Raw genomic sequence first — 25,668 nt, 5'->3', positions numbered from 1 at the left:
CAAGGTTGTGTTTGTCAAATATCCAGTGCTTGCTTTACTGAAGCACCTAGTGTATAACATTGCCTACTTTCGGTAAAATTGTACATAGAGTTCTGGCATATGTCTTAAAGACTTTTCCAAGAACTGAAGCAAAGAGGTTATCAAAAACATTGGACTGATAATGTTTTCCAAAAACACAAATGTCTAAAGTAGAAACACTTCCTAAAACCCCACAAAAAACTCAGTACCATAAAAGACAAAACATATCATTCCAGGAAATATTTCTCATGTTTAGAAGATCTTGTTTTAAGGTGAATAACCTTTTCATTTCAAATCACTGGCAATGAGAGTTGAGGGAAGGGATGGATGAGGGAATTTGTGCCTTCAAAGGCAAAGAGGGACCAGTTTATAAGTGATACCTTTCATCTCCAGAGCTGTTAGCTGGAGGGCAACACCAAATGTTTAGTCTGAAAAATGAATTCAAATCACGCCGCAGAATAAAGTTGCAGAGTTAACTAACAGCATTAGATGCTGTGCTTTCCAATACAACCCATCTTGTCTTTTAAACTCAATGCTCAATCTATATAATCACAAAAGGAACATATTTTTGTTGGTCTTGAGAGGAGCACTCACATTTTTAACATCTATCACTGCTGCCCACACAGATATATAACTAATTTTAGAATTAATGAACTGGCTTATGTACATATGCAGTTATTTATTTACTACTTACAGTTCCTTGTTGAGAGCACAGCACTCCTTCATCATCTGTGGGATGTTGCAGTCAGTGGAGTTACCCTTTACCCAACGAGCATTTCCAGTTTCTTGGGCATTCATACACCTTTCCTGCCACATGGAAAAAGTAAAGACAACTCTGCTGAGGGTTGACACAGTCTAAATAACTACCTATTCTCTTACCTGCCTACATTCAGAACCAACATAGAGAGTCAGAGAGATGTAAGCTTTCAAATCACCTTTATTCTTAATTAAACTGATATTGGTTCCTATTCTCTAGGTTTACAACGTAGGTGGGATTCACCTTTGAATTACAAAGACTCACTCATTCCAGGCCCTGGCTGTTTGGACCGACCACAGGCCCAGCTGCAGGAGCTGGGTCTTCACGTTTAGAACTCACAGCGTGGAGGCTCAGAGAAGAATGTGTACATCCTGACACTGGTTGGCTCCCAAAGAAAGAAGAGAACAAGAGGCTGCACAGAGTGGGCCCAACTTACCCCTAAGTCTCCAGTCAGATAAATCATTTCTTCTGAGAGGTAAGTCAGTGGCTTAAAGGTCAGCTCTATTACTGCTCTGACACCCTTCCAGAGAAAGAAGGACACCAAGGGAAAAAGAGAAACACTGCCTCCAGTGCAAGTGCTTTTCCCCACATAATATGCTATTGAAAAAAGTGTGCTAAATGGAAACTCAACAGTCTGAAGTAATGCATTTGCCTTGTTAAGTTCCAAATTTAATATGAAGAAGTGATTTAAATATCAGAAAAAATATTAGCTCCTTAATCTCTAACACTAAGCCATATTTCTACTAGCATGGATCCTTTGATATTAGCCTTATCTATATGTTAATAAAAATAATTGGTGTAGAAGTTTAAAATTGTCATACGATTGATATTTTACTCTCAGCGAAAACGCAACATGCATGCACGCACACACACACACATACACGCACACACACGTTACATTGCTCAGTTCATTGTACATGTATTAATGTTTAAATAAACCTTCCTAAATATCCCACCCCTGCTATAATACAGCAAAACTTGCTTTGTTTAAACAGAGCTTATCTCGTCCCTAGAATGTCCACTATCCATTACCTTCTTATGTGTAAAGGCAATGGGGTATTCTTTAAGCTATGCCAATATTTTAGTGCCTAATTTTTTCACTGATAAAACAAAAGTTTAGATGACTTATATTTAATATGAGTTGCAGAATAAAAATGCTTACAACTTGAAAAATTCTCCTTGTCTTTGATTTCCAAATGCTTTGTTTTAGCCAAAAACTTTGCATATGAAGAAAACATGACATAAAGAAGGAAGTGGTTTATGAGTTTTAACTATTCTCACACCAACACAGAACAAATAGCCCAACTGCAGCAGAACTGCACTATCACACTCCTTCAGACATGTTACATCCAAAGTGACCTTGTGTCAGTTAGACGGGTGATGAAGTTGGTCAGAATGAGCAACTCACTCTTCCCTTGTATTATGTGCAGTTGGAAAATAATCATTTTTTTGCGCAGTGGGAAAATAATCAAACACACCATGCCAGGTGCTGTGGATATAAGACAAATAACCCAAGGACTTAAAGGGGTTTATGAATTATGAAGAACGGCAGCTTATACAAAGTTATCTATAAATATTTGTCATAGGAGATACAGACATACTATGGTTTTCTTCGTTCAATGTAAAGATGGAGGTTTCTGAGAGAAAAAAAAAATACCTGGGGCCAGGGACACCATGGAAAACAATCCTGGAAGAAGTAGCAATGAAGAATAAGATTTGGATCAACGGACAGGAGCATTGCAGTAATCCAAGTGGGAGAGTAGAGGAGAACTCTGTGCACCAAAGAATGAAACAGAGATGAACCTGGTGTCTTAGCCTGGACTCCCCAGAAATCGGAGCCTAGGAAACAGGCTACCTAACCTAGGAAACAGGAGTAAGGGATTAAGAGGAGTGAAGCAGGGAAAGGGGAAGAGCCAACATGAGGATATATTTCCTAATTGGTGCGCTAAATACAACCAATTGCTCCATCACTTCCCCAGAGACCCAACATCCTTTCAGAACTGGCTGACAATGGATGGAGAAAGGAGGGAAAAGTAGGAAATTTTTCACAATGGCTTCCAATTCTCATTGGTCAAAAGTCCTCTCCTTGTGACATTAACTTCTACACACTTTCAACTCAGATGTGTGGGAGTGTGGACACCCAACAGGCTCTCACTGTGGTATCAGCAGTGCCCCAGGGCAAGTATCTTCAATATTAAATTCAATTTTAGGACCCTCACTCCATTAAAATGTGAGAGTGAATTAGAGTTGGAGCTGGGAGAAGAGGACCGGAAACAGGAATGCATGTTGTCATGCCTTTGTAATCAACTCAGCTGAGAGGTCTCATGGACCAGGACCAGGGCTGTGACAATGGGATTGATAAAGGTGCTGGGCGAGGATTCAGGGGACCTGGTCCATATTCTGCTGCTGACTCACTTTCTGACCTCAGACATGTGAAATCACTTATCTGAGTCTCAGCTTTCTTGCCTACAAAATGAGATCAATGAAACTGCCTCGCTTGCCTCATGAAGTGATAAGACTCAAAAGACTGTGTGAGAGGTCATTATTATTACCAAAAGCTATGAACAAGGGGAGTAGTACTGTTTTTTACTGTAACGTTACTTCCTCCTGACTTACTGAGATTGAAAGTCGAACACCAGGAAAAATCCTTAGGTTCCTCTGCTCAGCTTCCTGTAAATAGAGTCTGCTTATTGAAATAAAATAAATAAAGTTGAGACAATTACCTAATTATTAGAAACTCCAGCAATTAAAAAAAAAATTCTGGGCTTCCCTGGTGGCGCGGTGGTTGAGAGTCTGCCTGCCGATGCAGGTGACACGGGTTCATGCCCCGGTCCGGCAGGATCCCACATGCCGCGGAGCGGCTGGGCCCGTGAGCCATGGCCACTGAGCCTGCACGTCCGGAGCCTGTGCTCCGCAACGGGAGAGGCCACAACAGTGAGAGGCCGCGTACCTCAAAAAAAGAAAATTTCTGTGTTGAAGGAACAAAACTGTTCTTAATTGAGCTCTCCAGATTGCTCACAATAAACAAATTCCCTAACTCCTACATTCTCAATCACAATTTGCTTTGTAAGCACAAAATGTCTTCATCTATAACTTATAGAAATTTAATAACCATGGCTTTGTCTCCACTAGCAGAACAAAATTTTTGAAATGAGATAATTATTTAGATAATAAAATCCTAAAACCCCATTCATCTTAATTTTAGGAAAAAATATGGTCCTTTACCTAGATTATCAAGATAATTACTTCAATGCGCACTTAAGCAAGCATAGATTTCCCTGCATTTATCTCTATTATCTACCTCAAATCACTAGGGACATTCTGGCTCAGCTCCATCATTAAAGTGCCCCTACCATCCTGTCCCTACATTCCACTTTTATGCCACCTCACCTCCAGGCACTGGAAACAACATGGATGGTAACTGGCATTTCCAAGTAACCAGTAATACCAGTAGTTTCTTTCTCTGGTTTTAGCAACTAATAGATATAGGATTTGGTCTCTGTAAAGCAAATGGTAAAAAGCCCTCAATGAGGGGACCTGTAATAACTGAGACATTCTGAGTTATTGCTGGTCCATAAACCAAATAACTTCTGTTCTACTTCTGGTTCTTCCATTAACTGGTTGTGACCTTGGGCAAATAACATAACTTGTCTGAGTCCCTGTTTCAGCAATTATTATTAAACAGATTAGACTGGATGTTCTCTAAGATATTTTCAAGCTGTAATATTCCATAGTGATTCAAACAGCAGTATGAAATGACTTTCCCATGAATATGACCTGTTATAATTAAGGTTTAACTAGCCAAACATAATACTATCAAGTATTATAGGAACAGCAGCTAACACAAGTAAAGCAGCCCATGCTACACTAGATAAAACTCGCTAGAGTTGATTGCTAAATTCATATATTCCCGAGTCTGATACTTTCAATTGTAGGGACAAACATTTGTGATGAAAACAGAACAGCTAATACTACAGAAGTCAAATGTGGTAAGTATATGCCTGCTCCCGTTTCTCAGTGCAAAATAATCTCTGATAAATGCAGGAATATACAGCCTTGGTCTTGGTTTCTTGTAACTACTTCTGTTTCCTACAAGTCTTTTTCCTTCTGGCACTGGTTGGTCAAAGCCAACCTTAGATTCTCTTATTGAAATGGACTTCAACTTTAAGTGCTTACCAAAATCCATTCTTTTATAAAAGTTCCCAGTTCTCTTCATTTTCTCTTCCACCCATCTTCTTATCTCACTAACCTTTGGATTCTTTGCTATCATAGGTTGAAGACTTTTAATCTTTACTGACCACTCTTCTTTCAACAAACCAACCAGCAAACAAAACCTAACTGTATGTTTTACATTGTTTCAGAAACAGTTTAGGGCATTTCATGAAGAAACACATAGAGTAGAAAAAAAAATATGTTTTTAGTTGGGAAGAAAGTTGAGGCAATGAAAAACTAAGGTTAATAAATGTGAACGTGCCAGCAGATAAGTTAACATTTATGCTGTAAAATCCTATGCACACAGTAAAGGGAGATCTCAAATTTGTCACTTTCTTTCTATCAGTCAGCAGGAAGAGGAAAATATGGCTAGTGATGTAATTTACAGTGTTTGTAAGATAAAGATATACCAATTGCTCTGGAGAGGCACAGAACAATCTCTCTCCCAGACCCCTATGCAAAGGATACTCTATCATGTGATGAACCAGCAATTTAATTCCTACAGTAAACGCATATGTCACAGAGCCCAGCGTGTTGTTTCTGATGACATCTTTCAATACAAGCTAATGACAAGTCAAAGGGGCATCATAATAAAATCGATAACACACGGATGTTGATAAAATGTAGTGATCTGTTTTAATCCAAAGAGATATTTTACGTTACTGAGAATAGTTCGTCTTTCAACCAGGTTTTCAATAGCTCGTATGTGGCAGTGCAGTTCAAATGATGTGCTCAAATATGTACCTGAACTGCAGGGTGATAGTTAAGTGAACAGCCAAAAGTTTTTATCAACTTGCCAAGCCAGGAGAAGAACTGCCATTCTTTTATCAAAACTGAGGAGGTAAACGGGGACTGCTTGTGTGGAAAACCAAGCCACTCATGCTCTAAGTGTACTTACCGGAGACCCCACCAGCAGGACAAAAGGTCTCCTTGGGAAGAGTCGTTACCACAACAGACAACAGGGCAGATGACAGCCCCGAATTCTCTGCCACAAAACAGAACTGCAGTTTAAGTCTGTGAAAATTTTAAAGCATCTTAAGCCAAACATCCTACCTTGTCCATTAATAATAAATCTCTAGAAAGCATCCATTTTAAGTCTAGACCTTTGTGCAATAGAACTTCCTAATATGCCCTAGAAAGGTGAAATTATTGCACTGGATTCCTAGGCATGAGCTGGAGGAGATGGCCTGTTATAGATCAGCATTATTATTTATACACAGTTTGGAAATAGAGTTCTTTTGAAACAAACATAACATCTTAGTTTTAGAAGAGTTAATATGTGATCCCTTCCACTAAGAAGGCTGTTTCTAGTCTGGTATTACAACCTTGCCATCTGCCCGTAAGAAAACGCTTAGCTTCCATTATTTTAGGGAAAGTGTATGGGGTGTGGGTGACAGACTATTTTTAATATGTACTCAGTTGTTTATTCATATGTTGTCTGGGAACTGCCCAAACCCTAAGGTTCTTAATTCCCTCTTTCACCTCCATATCCCCTACTACTAAAACAGGTTGGCACTTAGAAAATCGTCAGCAAATACTTATTGAATGATATATATGTCCAAATAAGACATTCATAATTTACTCCACTGAAAATACTTACTATTACATAAAGGATCTTGCCTTTCTAGATTAATGGTACAGTTTTAAAAGTCCCTTGATAAACATGTATGTTCCTTGGTTTGCACTTAGAAATTATGATCTATTTAGTTTCTGGTGGGGTTCCAATGTCTGCCTTTTAACAGTCATCCCAGGTAATATGGATTCAAGAGATGCAGGAATTAAAGTTTGAAAAACACTGCAGTAGATGTTAATGTATGTTCTCCATGAATACCATCAACCCACGTTTTTAGCCCATATCCAGTTCCTATCCTTGATCAAAGGACTATAGGGCTCAATAAAATGTTTAAACAATCTTGTGAATATTAACAATTACTCCTCAAGTTGGTAAAGTATAAAACAGAGGTCAGTAAAACAGAGGTCAGTATAAAACAGAGGTCAGTACCTGTGTCAAAAATCGATGTTTCTTTTGTAAAAACTTGCCTGAAAAACTCAGGCTTATAATTTACCAAGCAAAGCATTTCAGAAGGAAGAGATGTTAAACTAGTAAGTGTATAATTCACAATAAATAAAGGGTATACCTAGCTAAAAAAGAGGCTTAATTACATTCTGGATTTATAAACAAGTATTATGATAACCCAGCAAAAAGGCTGCCTGGGATCCACAAATTTAAGAACATGAGCAGAACTTTCAGCCAAATCCAAATGCCTTACATAGATTTATCGTTCCCAAGATTTTGTTTTGTTTTTCATCTTAATTTAATACTCAAATAGCCTCTGGGGTTATCTATTGGTTCTAATGTAAATACTGTTAGGGAAGAAACTGAAACTCCTTTAATTTTAGGGGCCAAATACAAAAAGTCTGGAAATGCTATTAGTCATAGGTGACTATTAGAAGAATATGAGTGTCTCTGGAAAGACAACTCTGATGCAATAAGTTTTCCTATGTAGCAACTAAGTGAAGTTAAATTCTATGCCTGGTGACATCAAATAAGTGTTGAGCTTCTATTAAATATCAAAAACTCTGGTAGGTGCTTCAAATGCAAAGGTGAATCAACTCAAGTCTCTACTTTCAAAAGCTCACATTCTGTGACTCAGTTATAATAACATGATATAGGCACACACTGCCTAAGGCATTGTGAAACTACCTACCCAAGAGTGGCACTACCTCAGGCTTAAAGAAAGGAATGTAATAAAATAACCCTAGAAGATGTGATAACTGCAATTAAGTCTTAAAGGCAGAATAGGAGTTAGATAGGAGGGGGTGGGGAAGACAACATAAGGCATTCCAGATAGGGAACAGATAAATAGAGGGAGGAACAGCATGGAAGATTCATGGACTTACATCAGTATTATGTTATTGGAGCGTAACATAGGAATAACTGAGTGATGAGACATGAGGATGGAAATTCATAAAGGAACCAGATCATGGTGTATTTTACCTTATAAGCCTTTGAAATGTTAATAACAGACACTGGAATCCTCAGTAAAACAGGGAATCATTGCAAGGACAACTTATTAGAAACCTATTTTAATTAGGAAAGTATGACCTATCATGAACACAATTTTCATTTAGGAATGTTGGCTCACAAGAAAGGGAGATAATTAAGCTAATAGGTTTTATTGCTAAAATGTGCAATTATATCAGGAAAAAACCCTGATACTTGGTGGAATAAGCCAGAATCATGAAGTGTGATGATCACTCTTGGTTCTCATTTCTAGTCCTTCCTCTAGAGATAAATGGATATGTAGCTAATAAACGGTTATTGGTCACCTATTTTCTAGGGTTTCCCATATTAAGGGAAAAAGTCAGCAACCAATATTTAAAATAACTTTTTTGCAAAATGACGGGGTCAAACCTAGGAAAGAAGAAGTAAATTTTCATAATCATTAGGAGAATTTTAGTTCTTTGAAATGTTCTAGCAATAATATTTTATGATTATATGCTCTTCCAGCCTCTTTCGTTCCTGCGTCTCCATACTATGTATTTTGGTAGCAACCTGTGTTATTACTCCACTCGTTTTCCCCGTTTTCATCATGAGATGAACATTCTATTCAAATTAGAACTAAAAGCATCTTAAATTGAAGAATATCTTTCCGTAGAACCATTCATTTTCAAAGGAAATTAGGTGGAGACAACAAACAATTAGAGAAGCAGTGGGTATGCGTTAAAGGGTATTTGTCCTCCAGATTTATCTTTCACTCATGGATGACCCCATCACAGAAAGAAATTAGCATAATTTATATCAATAATTTGTTTCTGTGATGTGTGAAGAAAATAATACCTTATAATAAATTAAAGATGCCTTTACGACTGCATTTTATCAGCTTATTTACTCTTATTTATATTTAGAGCTGCAAAGTCATATTAATAGAGTTATGAAAATGGCCCACAGGCTGAAGCCCTAGTGGTTTCTAGTACAATAGGAACGGTACTATCTTACCTAAGCGAGTAGAAAGGCTTTGCTCGATTTGACTTTCCTGATTGTTGAGAGACTGCTTCTAATTCTCTAGTTTCGCAAGCTTGAGGTCACCTAACAGGAGTTGCTTTCTTTTGTGTAAACTGGTCAATCACTTTGCCAACCAAATTCACTTGATTTGCCTTTTAAAGTGACCCTTTGACTTGTAATCTACATTCTCTTCATGCTTTATTTCATTTTATTTTGCTGGAGAGCATTTTAGAATGTTTGTCATGAAAAGAGCTACATAAATATTAATGTATTGATAGTGTTATGGCTTTTCAAACCTATATTTTATGTCGTGGGTTTTAAGAGCTACAGAATTTACTGACTACACAGAAAATATAAGTATAAACAGACTTACTGAAATGCCCCAAATGTGATAAAATATATGAATTATTAATCCTATGAAAGTCAGTATGATCCTGTTTAAATGCCAAATTCTCTAAACCATTCTTGGATTTTTTTTTACTAGTAGAGATAAAATTTGGGATATTAAAGATTTGTAACGAACCCTCTAATTTTCAAAGTTTAAAGTTAATTTGGAGGTAAATATTATAAAGTAAACAAAAGCATAAATTAGGACCTATCTAGAATGACAAAAGCACTCAACTTAAAGCTGCACGGTCTCAACCGGTCTGGCTGTGTGCTCTTACTCTGAACCCTACAAGGGACATAAGATCAAAAGTCAACTGGTTAAGAGTTGTCTTATAGCTATAAGGAATTTTAAAAATAAATGTTTTGGATAAAACATATATCCACATTTAATGAGCATTCAGTATAGCCTAAAAGGGATAAAAATAGCTTACCTGGAGATACTCTAACTGTTGCAGCAAAGAAGAAAATTTGAGGGGAGATTCTGTACAAGTGCTATATTAAAACACACAAATTTTTATATTCAACTGTGTAAATCTGTATAAAAATGACAATTCACTCAGTGCCTTATTATCATGTAGTAGTGAGAGGGCAAATCCATAGGAAAGGGAAAAAGTAGCTATTCCATCTTCTAGAAGTTCTTGCCCAGTACTGACAATAGGGATTGAACTGTACTAGGCAGTGTAAGAAACACAAAACAAGAATACAGGGCTTCTACTCTTAGTAAAATTAAAATAGTGTTCAGGAAGACAAAGCAAACATGAAAATATACATGGAGAATAGAAACAAGTTAACATTCTGCCAGCTGGGTAAGAGTATTAACTGCACTGGCAAAATGGTGAGTCATGAAGGTCATCTGCTGCAGGGTCTCGACTTTGGTTGGATGAAAATTATATTAGTGCATTAATGAAGAATAAACTGGATGCTATACTCAAGAGGAAAATGTAGCATTACTCAAGTCAGAAGACTAAGAAGTAGTGAGATACCTGAGATGCTCAAGTAACATGTTCCAATTAAATGAAAGATTAAATCAGGCTTGTGTTTTGGCCTCAAATGGATGGAATACACATTAGTCATGGAGTAGCAATATGCCAATATTTCAATAGCAGTTTCTTCCCTGCCACCTTCATATCAATAGTTTTTATAGACCACCGATTATAGGCTATGCCCTGTGATAATAAATTAATATATACTGTCCCATGTAAAGATCACATCAATTCTATGAAAGATTTTTTCCCTCTTTGACAGATAAAGGAACAGAGCGTTATGAAAATTGTAAATTATGTAGCAACAGCATGGGTTAGGGGTGAGAAGATTTCGTCCAAATTCCCCAAAAGCTTTTCTCAAAGTATGTGTCTTTGGGCAAATCATTAAATTCTTAACTTCAGACTTCTGCTTTGAAAATTGAAGGCATTAGACCTGAGGCCTCAAAGCTCTTCCCAGCTCTCACTTCCCTTTTGCTCCTTTCATCCCCTCTCCAAAAAAAAAAAAAAAAAAATAGAATAGAAGATGGACCAAATCTTTAGATATGTGAGGCAAAGTCAATTAAACATCAGCCTAATCAGTGTTTCTGCAGAAGACAACTCAATGAATGGAAAAGGAAAAGTTAAAATAGAATATGCAAAGATAGATGAGAACAAAATTTGCTGGAAAAAAAGAAATAACCAAAATTGCTAACTGAAAGAGAAATGAAAATTTAATTAACAGGAAAAACAAATTATAAAAAATGATCAGTGAAGACACATCTGGTTTGAACAACAGGAAAAATATTCTTTTTCCTGTTTTAAGGCAGAAAAAAATTGAGAAACTTCAAGAAGGTGCTGTGGGAAGGGTGGGATAGGGGTAGTGTCGGGGCTGCTAGCTCCAATTTCTCCATAGCAACAGTATCAACATTTGGAGGGAAAAAGAATAATTCTAACCAAAAATTGTTTTACATTGTCAAATGTAAAGAAAACGTTTAACAAAATGAACAATATGGGAAATTATGATCCCCTTTTGAAAACAATACAACAACATAATTGATTCAGACAAAGTATAAATGGAAAAGATGAGAGAAAAATAAAGCTTAGAATTCAACTGAACACAGCAAGGGAAAATGTATATATATATATGTGTGTGTGTATATATATATATATATATATATATATATATATATATATACACAAAATATATATACGCATACACACACACCCATATCTGAAGACTAATCTACATGGAAAATAAAATTTTAAAAGATGTTCTAAAACCTGATGAAGAAAAAGCACATAAAAATCTGATGACAAAGAGGCATAAAATATCCTAACATTATAGAAAGACTCAAGTTGGTTCAAAAACATAAAATTCACCCTATATTTTATACAGAACATGTAACGAAACAAGCTGCTTAAGAAAAGGTGAAAGTAGAAAGATGGACAGATTTAGACCAAACAAATTCTTAGAAAGAAATAGCAATATTACTGATTTTGAGAAAGTTTAATACAGGGCAAAAGGTGTTAACAAAGCAAGGAGAACAATGAGATTATAACTCTAATAAATCTTTATACAACAAATAAAGTATCACAACACCTAAGTATTGAAATATAGGAAATATGCAAAAAATCAATAGATATTGATTTAATTAATATTAATTTATATCAATGTATTAATTTATATCAATATTTATATTTATATCAATATCAGATATTAATTTATATCAATAAGATTGTGAAAAATCTAGTAAACTAAAAAGCATGTAGCACTTTTAAAGGTATGTGTTTATTTATACTTATATTTTTTGATATTTGTTACATGTTATTTAATTATATTTATTTTATTTGTATATGTACATGCTAATGTCCAGATTAAATTCTATGCCTCCCAAATAAATGATATACATTCTTTTCTAGTATCCATAAGGTATTTTTTAAACTGACCATATTTTTGGACATAATGGAAATGTTCACCTATTTCCCAAAGTGTAGGTATTATATTTGTAATAATACGTTGTAATTACTTTGTAAATTATACTTCAATGTAAAAATTTTCTCTAATAACAACAAAAGGGTAAGCAAAAATAATATGGCAAAATACATTTCAAACAATCCCTAGGTTTAAGAAGAAACCAAATCCCAAATTGCAAAATTGCTACCAACTAATGATACATATCACATTATATATGATATGGGTAATGATATGCTCCAGAAGTACATGTGTGACTGAACCAGATAAATTAAAATGAGTCAACTAAGGGTCTGCATCAAGAAGGTAGCCTTAAAATGACCCAAAGAGCAAAAACATATCCTGTAGAAGGAACCTTATAAAGAAAATATTTTAAAAATTTATTAAGAAACAGAAAAGACAGCATTAATACAGGAATAGTAGTTTTAGAAAAAAGTATATAATGAATCATGGAAAGCAATAATTAAGAATAAAGGGAAATACAATAAAATCACTAAATTAATGGTAATAAACAGGACTCTGACCATACATCTTGAAGAAATTAAAATAATCATAATGGATCTATTTTAAAGTTTTATATTAAAATTTTTAAAGCTGAATTAAATAAATTACTTTCTATGGAAACAACAATAAGTCACAATTGATCGTGGAAGCATGTGAACAAAACTTCAAAAGAAGTGGTTTATCACAAAAATTTCTTCAAGGTTTCAAACAATAAATAATTCTGACATAGTATCATATTACAGAGAAAAAAGTACATCTTCATACTTTCCTTCTGAAGCCATGTAAACTGATATAATATGTGACAAATACACCATATATAATTATTGACTAGTCTCACAAATAAATATTACTTTTAAAGGTAATTTTTTAAATATTAGAAATATGGAATCAGTGGCACATGAAAAGAATAATTCAGAATCATGGGAAGTTTCTCACAGAAATACAAAGGTAAGTAAATAATAAGAAGTTTATTAATGAAATACGCAATGTTAATATGTCAAGTGAAAATGAACATATGATCTTCTCAATAAGTGTCAGTCAGACGTTTGTCAGAATTGAAATACATTCCTGATTAAAGAGAAAAAATAGTAAACTACAAATAAAGGACTAAATCCTTAGCAGGATACAAATGTATATTTCAACCAAAGTTAACATGATTTTTCATGGTAAAAATGAGAATTCTTCTACTGAAGCCAAGAACCAAAAAATAAAGAGGAAAGTAGCTCTAATGCTGCTTTATTACCACAGTTAGTTAGCACTAACCTAGAAGTACTAATGTAATGGGCACTTGCTATTTGTTTCAGCTACCCAACACCTGATGAAGCAGAGCCCACATCACTTAGCAGAACTAGTTTCTGTCTTCCTTAGTCCTTGTGACCAACAGAAAAGAGACACACGACTTTGGCAGGAGTTTGCAATGCAAAAAAAAGCAAGGGGAGTGGAAAATTAAGCAAGATGTGGAAAATGAAGCAGGCAGTGGCAGCAAACTAGCAATTCCAGGTTCAGAAGTAGTGTATCAAGTTCTGGCAGTATTTATTGACAGTTTAAGCCATGGCAGCTGGGCTGTCACCAAAACGATTGTGTGGTATGATTTTACTTTGGTCGTTCTGGCAGGTTTTGCTAGTCTTCCATTTAATCTATCATCTAAATTATCTAAGTTCTTCTTGTGATTAAAGGAACCAGTAACAGTTGCTAATGTTTATCTAAGAACAGTGATTGATACAACTAGCTGGCACCAACTGACAAGAGAAAATGATAAAGTAATAAATACTGAACTGGAGGACAAAAGCTTAAAAGACGAGCAATTGTCTACCTAATAATCTCGAGTCAAGTGACAAATATTAGGAAAAATAATAGAAGTCATTAATAGTAATACAATCATTACATACACATATTCATATGTAAAAATGAACCACATAAGTGCTATAATAGAAAAGGATATCCATTTTCAATGATACTCACAAAGAAAAAATACAATACAGTGAAATAAAGATAGCAATGATGTGCAAGACATATATGGAGGAAACTATAAAAATACGCTAAATGTCATAAAATTATGTAAGTAAGTGCAAAGATATCATGTGTTCTTGGTTAGGAACACTGTAAAATTACTAATTGTCTCCAAACTAACATGTAATGAAATGTGATTATAATTAAACAACAAAAGGCAAAATGTTATCAAGTTCCCATTTGGGAAAAAAGGGAAATATCAAAATCAATTCTGAGAAAAGAATACAGATGAAAAGGGAATAATCCTATTAGACAGCAAAATATCAATAAATTTTAAAACTTTTGACATATTAACATTATTAAATCCACATTATACTAACATGTTAGAGCACTTTGGAGCTCTATAAATAAAAAGCGGTTCAATGGACCAGAAAAGAGGCCACAATAAATTCTAATAAATAGCGGATTTTGGTTAACCCTAAGGATGGTATTGCAAACCACTGGGGAAAAGATGAGGTCATACTGGATTACAGTGAGTCCTAATCCAATGACTGGTGCCCTTATAGGAGAGAAAACAAAGACATAGACAGAACCAAGAAAGAGTGCCATGCAAGGATGGAGGCAGAGACTGAGGTGGTGTCTCTACAAGCAAAGAACATCAGGGATTGTCTGGCAACCACCAGAAGCTAGGAAAAGGCAAGAAAGGATGCTTCCTAGAGGGCAAAGCCCAGCCAACTCCTTAATTTCAGATGTCTAAACTTTGAAATTGCGATAGAAAAAATTGTTATTTTAGGCCTCTAAGTTTGCAGTATTCTGTTGTGACAGTCCTAGGAAACTAATCTGGCATTCTATTACAATTTAATTTATTTACTATTTTTTAATAGAGGGTTTTTTTCTAAATAGAACATGAGTGTGTTTATCACCTTGATTATGGTGATGGTTTCATGGGTTTATGCCTATCTCCAAACTCATAAAATTCTATCCATTAAATACATCCAGCTTTCTAGTATATAAATTATACCTCAATAAAGGTGTTATTTTTTTAATCTAGAAAATAAAAATCTTCCATGTGGTATGAAAAACACAGTCAAAAGACTTAATAAACCAGAAAAAGTTAGCAATAAATAACAAAGGCTTATTTTCTTTAATTTATGAAGGGCCCATAAAAATGAGTATGAAAAAAGATGGATAACACAATAGGGAAAAGATGGTGAAAATCTGAGAAGATGCTTTATGGAACAAAGAGGTACAAAACAATGATACACCAAAAAAAATGGGTCATAGCTTGGTTAGTGGCATTATTAATGAAAACTAAAACAAGATAATATTCTTTCATCTATCAGAATGACACATTAAGTTATAATGTACAATACCAGCAAGTTGTAGGGAAATAGCCAATCTCATACTCTTGATGTAAAATAAATTGCATCTTTTTGTAAAGCAATTTGATGATACCTATTCAATTTTTAGACACACACAGCAACGCCATGCCTAAGAATTTACATACAAATTTATTTCAAGATATATGTGAAAGGATATTCTTTGCAGGATTTTTTTTTTCTTTGCGCTACCCGGGCCTCTCACTGTTGTGGCCTCTCCCGTTGTGGGGCACAGGCTCCGCACGCGCAGGCTCAGTGGCCATGGCTCACGGGCCCAGCCGCTCCGCAGCATGTGGGATCTTTCCGGACCGGGGCACGAACCCGTGTCCCCTGCATCGGCAGGCAGACTCTCAACCACTGCGCCACCAGGGAAGCCCTTTGCAAGATCTTTTGCTCAGAAAAAATGAAAACTTACAAACAACCTAAATGTCCACTAATTGATACTAATCCATTTAATTATGACACCTCCAAATTAAGGAATAAGAAGCAGACATTTAAAAGGTGGAGGTACATTTCTATGTATTAATAATGAAAAATATTTGATATTTTAATAAACAAACTTTCAGCAGCAGACAAGTAAAACTTATTCAATCCTTATCATAAATTCGCAAAATGATTTTCAGGAAGAAATCACAAGTAATGATTAACAGTGGCTATCTTTGATAAGGGCACTTTGGGGTATGAGAAAAGAGGCCTCTCTCTTCATATATCACCCTTCTGTATGGCTTATCTAACCACAGATATTTAGAGATAGACATAAAAACACATACAAATAACATGCCAGTTTATTTTATATGAAAGGTAAGATTATGGGCTTATTATAATTTTCTCTACTAAAATACTCATATTTTATAGTTTCAAAAAGGCATGAGACAAGGAGGTGATCCAGACTGTGGAGTGGGAGGACTCGGAGCTTACCTCCACCAACTAGCACATCAAAAATACATCTAGAGGGGGCTTCCCTGGTGGTGCAGTGGTTGAGAGTCCGTCTGTCGATGCAGGGGACCCGGGTTCGTGCCCCGGTCCGGGAGGATCCCACATGCCGTGGAGCGGCTGGGCCCGTGAGCCGTGGCTGCTGAGCCTGCGCGTCCGGAGCCTGTGCTCCGCAACGGGAGAGGCCACAACAGTGAGAGGCCCGCGTACCACACACACACACAAAAAATACATCTACATGGGGAACAATTCTCACTGAAAACTAAGTGGAGTCTGGCAGGAAGACTCCTGTACAGCTAAAGACTGCAAGAAAGATCCACACAGGATCCGTTATGAAGAGAAGAGAACCGATCGGGTCATAACACGTGCCCCTGGGAGGTGAGTCAGCAGAGGAGCAGGATCACAAGGGTAATGTCCTGGGAGTGAGCAGTTCAGCCACATACTGGGCGCCCAGCCCTGGGGTTCAACATCTGGAAGATGAGCCCCCTCGGCTGGTTGGAGGGCCAGTGGGACTAACAGGAAGGCTGTAGGAAGGCTGAACTCTGCACATGAGGAGCTTGCCCGAGCTTGCTTACTCCCCGAATAGGGAGTGTTAACCGCGTGGGTCGCTGGCTGGTTTCCAGGACCACCATGGTGCATACCCCAGTCTGAGCTGAGCACCCACTCCAGCCCCACTTGCTACACAACACAGCTCCACACTGAGGCAATGACTGCCATGGTCAAGGGAAAATCTCGGCCGTGAGACATGAAGGTGGTTCAGACCTGGAACAGCACCTGAGTAGGGTGGGGGCGGCCATTACTGGCTCTTACGTAGGCAGCGCATCAGAAGCTCTTCAGGTCTCTGACGGCAACCTGGACTGCCACGGCCCACATCCAGACCCACGCCAAGTGCCCACACCAGGCCCTCTTGCTCCAGCACTGCCTCCCTCTGAGGCAACAGTGCCAGTGTCAGGAGGGTGTAGAGCACATACTTAAAGGGAATGGAGTCAGCTTAGACCCACCCCTGAGGGCTTCTGTTCCCGCAACTTGGGACCCCACCCCATAGGGCAGTGATGGCTACTGAGCAGAGAAGTCCTGGCTCACACCTGGTTCTGGACTTAGTCCCTTCATCTCCAACCCCGCCTCCTACCAAGGTAGTAGCTGCCAGCCCACCCCAGGAAAGACATGACTTGTGTTCACGTCAAATCCAGCTCTCCCACCGAAGACACTGGGCACACACAGACTGTATAGGCATGCTACCACAAAAGGATGCCCCTTCAAGACCACAAGTGACATTTTTACTCAATTTCATAGAGACAGAGAAAGTTAAGTAAAATGAGAACACAGAGGAATTTGTTTCCAATGAAAGACCAAGAGAAAACATCTGGAAAAACAACTAATGAAACAGAATAATCAATTTACCAGATAAAGAGTTCAAAGCATTAGCAGTAAGAACGCACACTGAATTAGGGCAAAGAATATATGAACACAGTGATAATTTTAACAAAGAACTAGAAAGTATAAAAAAGAAGCGATCAGCACTGAAGAATACAAAAACTGAAATAAAAAAACACCCTAGAAGGAATGAACAGCCAACAAGGTGACGCAGAAGAAAGTATATGTGATCTGGAAGATAGAATAACAAAAATCACACAATCAGAAGAGCAAAATGAAAAAAATTGTTTAAAAAAAATATGAGGGCTTCCCTGGTGGTGCAGTCATTGAGAGTCCGCCTGCCGATGCAGAGGACACGGGTTCGTGCCCCGGTCCGGGAAGATCCCACATGCCACGGAGCAGCTAGGCCCGTGAGCCATGGCCGCTGAGCCTGCGCGTCCGGAGCCTGTGCTCCGCAACGGGAGAGGCCACAACAGTGAGAGGCCTGCGTACCGCAAAAAAAAAAAAAAAGAGAACATTTTAAGGGACCTCTAGGACAATCAAGAGTACCAACATTCACATTACAGGGGTCCTAGAAGGAGGAGAGAGAGAGAGAGAGAAGGGGGTTGAAAATGCATTTTGATGAAATTATGGCTGAAAATGTCCCAAACCTGAAGAAGGAAACAGATGTCCAGGTACAGAAAACACAGAGAGTTTCAAACAAGTTGAGCCCAAAGCGACCCACATCAAGACATATAAGAGGTAAAATGGCAAAAGTTAAAGAGAGAATGTAAAGGCAGCAAGAGAAAAACAAAGACTCATAAACAAGGGAACCCCATAAAGCTATCAGCTCATTTCTCTGCAGAAGTTTTGCGGGCCAGAAGGGAATGGCCTGATATATTCAAAGTGCTGTAAGGGAAAACCCTGCAACCTAGGATACTCAATGCAACAAGATTATAGTTTAGAATTGAAGGAGAGAGAAAGAACTCCTCGGGCAAGCAAAAACTAAAAGAGTTGGTCAATACTAAACCAACCCTAAAAGAAATGTTAAAAGGTCTTCTCTAAGTGGGAAAGAAAAGGCTACAACAAGAAGTATCTACAGAAAAGGGAAAATCCCACTAGTAAAGCAAATATATAGTAAAGGCTGAGGATCAAGCACTCAAAAAAGCATGAGACAATTACATTTCCACCATTAATTGCTTTACAAACTGTAGAATAAATAAACAGATACACACATACACATATATATACATATATATATACATACAGATACACATACATACACAAGCTTTTCCTGCTATACTTCTTTGAACTCATCAGCATAAGCAAGTGTTCTAATTCAGAAGCCCTTGAATTTAACTCATCTTTGGATTGACTTCCCTTCTTAAGTTTTGGCATCACCCACTAATCAGTCGTTCTCTGGTGTGTCTTTCCACGTCACCACTCATTGACATGAGAAGAGTTAAGTGAAAAAAGAGAACTTCCTCATAAAATTCTGGATTAACAAGTCACTTTATAAATCAAGGAACAAGAACTCCGCATGATATAAAAAAAAAATCATAGTCACCAGTCCCTACACTTATCTTAGAATTTGAAGAGACTCATTTCGTAATGCTGCAGTTGGTGGTCTGTGACAACAAACAACTATGGGGAATTTGGATTCTTCATGTTTCAAACAGAGACTGTCTTTATCATCACTCATTCTAACACGTCCACAAAGCAAGGTGGGAAAATATGTGGGCAAGGAAGGATGCTTAGAAAATGCAAGGTAAATAATTTACTCCACATCACACATGACAGATGACGGCTAAGAGCTCAAAATGTGGGTCGGGGGCTCTGGCTTTACATCCCAGCCCCACTGTGACTCAATGTATTGCCTGCAGCAACCCAGCTTCTCTGAATATCTTTCCCCATCTAAATCGGGGACAATTCACAGGTTTGTTCTGAGTATTAAGTGAACTGGTACAGGTGCTCAGCACAGGATATGGGAGAGAGCCAACATTTTAATGTTGGTCGTAAAAAATTATATTAGAAATATACATGGAATCCAGTTTTTTACTCTATCAGCTATAATAAATGAAACAGATACCATGAACAAGTCCAAGGGATCATGCCTAAAAATTTAATTGTAGCTGGCTTCAGGTTTGGGATAAAAATGATTATTATAAAAGGAAGAGACATGCACATTTAAATGATGTTAGAGATAAATTATGTGTTGTATTTTCTACATATTGGACCCACTTCCACTCCATAAAGCACATTTTAACTTTTGATTCAGAATATGTGAGCCCAAAACCAATAATAGAATTAGAAAGATAAAAAATAAACATTATCCCATATTTCAACTTGGGGTCATTCTTTTCACTTATAACTAATTCATGGTTACATATGAGGTGCTCTAGGAATGACCTGGATTTCAGTGACAAGATAAGGGCTGTTTGGGTTTACCAGTGCTGGTTCCTTTGCTTGCTTGCGTGTTCGCTTTGCGACCCCTGGTGATACTGCACTCCTAAGGGAGGTGATATCCTGATAATCCACTATGTTTGTAAAAGTCATCTTGTTTTTGCAGAAACAGCAATGTTCAGGACCAAAAAAATGGCCTCCTTTAACTGAGTTTTATTTTATACAGACAGATGTTTAAAATCGAAATGATATTTATTTTTACCTCTTCCTCAGATACACTCTTTCACAGTTTAAAAGGACACAGTAGGTCGCCTGCACGAGGCTGGAGGCTGTCATCGTATCTAAGCAGAATTGCAATGAAATGCTGGGTGCTCACTGAGAGTGACAAGGCACTCATGATCTATTCCCTAGAGCAGAGAATTTTACAGACACCCTCCCCCCCCCACCGAATTGGTATGTAATGTTTTATGTGTAGGTACATGGCTTTCATCAGATATTCAGAGAGGTTCTTTATCTAAAAATGATTGAAAATCACAGTTCTACAGAACATGCATATCCCAAGGTATTTTAGAGCTTTCAACCAAACGAAGCCTGGCTCTGCTTATCACTGAGGCACAGAACAGATTGAGAGGCAGGTAACATATAAAGTGAGCTGTGAAAGGGTACTGTTTGTGTTTAGAAGGAACAGTTTGACAATTCACTTGGGGAGGGTAATGAAACCTCCGTTCTAAATCTACTGTGGGGCTATTTGCTGAAAGAAGAAGTCTTGGTTTTGCCCAACTCACAGAGTATGGCAAATTGGTCACTAAATAAGCTTAATCACGGTTGAACGTTAACTTAATGTTTGTTTTTAGTTCTGCTTGGCTTCTTAGCTTTAAGTTTAACAGACAGAAAACCATTTTGCAAACCTAAACTTCCATTTAGCCTTTCTTACTTCTGCTTAGGAGAATTTAAATTGAGCTTTCAATAAGGGGAGGGAAATTGGAGTATAAATATCTGTATGTTTCTAATACCTTTGCCCTTGTCGCTGGATTTATGTGTCTTTCACACAAGGGGAGAATTGGGTTCAAAATATTCAAAAATTTTTAAAGAAAAACAAATATAATAGCCTAAAGAGGCACGGGATGTACAAATTTAATTTGTGTGGGTATTTTTTAATCGAATTATAATTAGTTTGATATAGTTGGAAAAGACACTGAAAAATAAAAACTTTTGTCCTGTTATTGTGACAGTACAGCATGGGAAAAAAAAAAACATTTGTAGGTTGGCTTTAAAAGATTTTTAGGGTTATTCATGAATTTTTATTCTCTACAATATGGACTTGGAATCATCATTCAAGCTGTTATGGAATTTGATAGCAGTATATTCAAAACTTCTCTCTGAGGGTCTGTTATGGAAAAGAGTTCTGTTTAGGTTCAAATTATGAATGTTTTGACTCTATTGGGGGCATGTGATACAAATTATGCATCCTGGTCAGCATACTCCTTTTGGGATGGAGCTGCCTGTTTCTATGATTGTCAATGCACTCATAAACAGAGGAGGACATCTCTTCCAATAAAAGATTTTAAGTACACAGCTTACAGTCCTGAGTGTAAAATGCCCCAAAATAATGTAGATAGACAAAGCAACTTAAATTCCCTTCTGATTAGAGGTCATAAAATATGAACGTGATATTTAAATAGCACTTGAGAAGAAAAATAGGAAACAGACTAGATTTTCTTATGGTACAAATGCTCAGCGTTACATACATTTATGAAGAAAAAAATTAAAAGCGTGTAAGCCAAATGCACGCTAGGAAGAGATTCCGATGAATTGAACCCTTTCGTTGGACAAACATGCATAATCTTCCATTTCTCAGCTGTATGTGAATTAGAAATATCACGCATCTGATATGTCTTCCAAAGCTAGCTTTGTCTTGACTTTACCTCAGCTCTTTTTCCTCTTGGTGTTCATTGGACAAATTTTTTTTTGTCATTCAATTGTCACTCATATGTATATTCACATTCTCTCCACTTAAGAAAGCTTCGAAATGGTTTAAAACAATTGTCAGTATATTGATCACCTAACCAGTAATGTGTGAGATAAAATTCCAGTTCACTGATTATCAAAGCTCACAATTCCAAAGATGTCTCTTTTTAACTTAAATCTGGCACGTTTCTGTGGAGAGCTAATAAATTCTGGTTCAGTAGACATCTCCACAGAATATAAGATTTTATAGTCACCCCCTCCCAAGTAATCAACCTGAGTGGGCAAAATAAGAGAGTGGGCATCTTGTCTAGAGAATTTACACACATTACAACCTAACCAAAGGTCAGTCTCCTATCACTGCCATGAACCAGACATTTACAATAGTATCAGTGATAAGATACTTTTCCTGAAAAAAAAATTTTTTTATTGGTCTAAGTTCTAAACAATTGCTTTGGTTATTATTGAGTTTTAATAATAATTATTTAACCTTCAAACAGGCGCATTTTTTTTTTATTACTTGCCCTATAAAACATTTTCTACATGAGAGTCACTTTGGACAACTCTTGTGCTGTCGGCTCTGATAGATGACAGGTGTGAACTCGTACGCATGTGCACCGGAGAGAATGTCTGTAATGACTCAAAATTGTTCAACCTTGAGTTGACCACAGTTCACATCTGTGACCACCTCTGTGATAGTACATATTCCTGAGCTCAATAAATATAATTAGAATACTGATAAAGAGACAAAACTGGAATATGTCAATTCTGTCTTTCTTTGAAACCATTTAGCATTTTTACTTGTCTTTAAAATTTAAAATAGTGAAACAGAATATGAAATATGAGGTGTAATATTTTCTTTGAGATGAATAAATTTTAGTTCACACATTAAATATCTTACTTAATTTGAGTATTATCTGTAATGTTGATATTTATTAATCTTTTATAATTTTTAATTGTAAAATTTTAAATTAATTTTAAATAAATACAGAAAATTTTTAAATAATATTGTGATGTTATTATTGTTTAAAATATCATTTTCATACAAAAGAAGGAAGTGCTGGCATGTATATTAACTATGCTACTGGGTGTAAATTTAATCCCATGTTAATTACAAAAAATAATAGTTAATAAACTAAATATTTTGTGACTCTCATGATAAATCAAGTATTGTTTTACTATAAGTACTGAAGGAGTTACATTATATAAAATAGTCTGCAAAGCCAAAATCCTCTGTCTCCCAGAATCCGGACACTAGGCATTTTTGAGATACATAGCTCTTTCAGGCTGTTGAGTTCAGAGATGGCAACTTAATGGAAAAATTAGACTAAGTGGGAAAATGGAGAGTCTCACTCCCCTACGCCATGTGCACACACATGGACACACACACAGTCAGAATAACACAAGCTTCCCAGACTCCTGTTTTGGAGCTGTCACCCTTATTGCCTTTTAACACATTCAGTTACAGGATTCAGTTTTATATCTCTGCCCCAACTTCCCTTAATCTGGGCTTTTATCTCTCATTGCCGGATTATCTCTATTTTTCTCCTATCCTTCAGCATATATATCCCTAATGTCCTAAAATGATCCCAGTAGTAATTAATACTAATTTGTCACTGAAAGCAGCTCAGGTACCCACTATACACACACGTGTGTGTATATATATATTTTTTTCAGATTACTGTAGACTACCCAGAAAAATTATTTCTGGAGCAGTTTGTTTTGAACTGGAAAACTCTAGCAATCGTTCTCTGCTGCAAGTGGCATAAAGGTCACTCTGCCCTTAAAAACTATTTAATCAAAGATCGCATGCTCTTCTGCTGCCCCATCTTCATGCTACAAGTGACCAGATTTCTAGTCTACTTACAACAACCTGGGAAATAAGAAAACTAAATGTGTCCTGATTATGACACATATCAAGGTTAGAACATTTCTGATGTGATAAGTACAACATCCCAGAGCAGTGTCATGCTGCCATCTCAACCATGTCTTATATAATGTATAATCTGTTGCTCGTAATGGCATACAGGACAAGAAGATATACTTTCTTTGTTGGCATAGCTTATCACTTCCAAAAGAGCCATCTATAGTTCTTTTCCAAAGTATGCAGATTTTTGCTAAAATGTAGACTATTTGGCCAAGGCCATTTTAAAACTGAGCATGTTCACACCCCATAAAAACTTAGAAGAGAATGTGTGGCCTTTGGAACATGTTAAAATGTCATTACTGCCAAGAATGTGATGTATGGGGTAAATTAGTGACTGTATTTACCATGGATGCTATAGACTGTACCCTGGAATGTTATGGAGCAAGCCTTCTCAGCATAGCTGACATAATTTGGCAACCTTCTTTATGAGCAATTCTAAAACGAGTAGGCCACACATTAACACAATGAAAATTGTATTAAAAATAATTCCTTGTTCTCTCAGTATTCACTTTGTTCATGCTCTGCCCATTTTAGAGCAGGATGTGTGTTGGGTTTTTTTTAATCTTGAAGAGGATGTAGCTTCTCTATCTCAAGAAATGGATTGGCACCCACCTTCAGTGGTTGTGGATCTGCTCAGTTTCTAGTTATCACTGGTTTAGGCAAACTGTCTTGGAGTAAGCAAAATATATCTCAACAGGTTTTGAGTTTTAAGTTTCTATAGGACCACCTCTCACCTTTATTATTTTCCTTAGTTAAACCTCAATTGTCTGTAAATGATCCTTTGATAGTATTAGTATGATCTCTTGTTCTTTCTCAAAGTTACGGAGTTGCTTTTTGGTTACTAACAATTTATTAATTCAAATATTTATTAAACCAGCAGTTGGCAAACTAGAGCTCATGGGCCAGTCCAGCCCACCTCCTCTATCTGTAAATGAAGTTTTATTAGGACACATTCACTCCCACTTATTTTTGTATTGTCCTAAGCTGCTTTCTCACTACAAAGGCAGAGTGGTTGTGACAGAGACCCCACAAAGCCTAAAACATGCACACGATGGCCTTAAAAAACAGTTCACCAACCCTTATGTTAAACAGATATTTACTGAACACTTGTTTTATACTAAGCACTGTGCTGGGCACTGAAAATATAACTATAATAAAAGTTCTCCAAAATTCATAATTAGATTCTGAGGTATTTGGGAGCAGAAAATGTGAGTAGGAAGAATAAGGACCCAAATTATATATAGTATTCAGAGCAGCAGTATAAGATCAGAAGAGGAAGGCATTCGCCATAATAAAAAAAAAATTGAAGGAAATATTGAAGAATACTATTATTTATTCTTGAGCAGAGGAAGAAAGGCACACAACTTTAACCTACTCTTCTGTTCTTATGATTCCTGATATTCTTGTCTTCAAGGACCACATGACTGGAGAAGCTATCCAT

The 25,668-nt window shown here is 36.7% G+C and overlaps 1 long non-coding RNA gene across 1 annotated transcript in view; it reads right to left on the bottom strand.

The window, feature by feature from the left end:
• LOC307183718 overlaps positions 1-25,668 on the bottom strand; it is a 537,680-nt gene that overhangs the window by 389,160 nt on the left and 122,852 nt on the right. Inside the window, exon 3 of the long non-coding RNA XR_013827568.1 lies at positions 713-825. This is a non-coding gene — a long non-coding RNA (uncharacterized lncRNA). The remainder of the gene's footprint in view (positions 1-712; positions 826-25,668) is intronic.

Source organism: Stenella coeruleoalba (genome assembly GCF_951394435.1).
Source record: "Stenella coeruleoalba genome assembly, chromosome: 3".
Lineage (NCBI taxonomy): Eukaryota > Metazoa > Chordata > Mammalia > Artiodactyla > Delphinidae > Stenella > Stenella coeruleoalba.
This window is presented reverse-complemented; position numbering and strand designations above follow the sequence as displayed.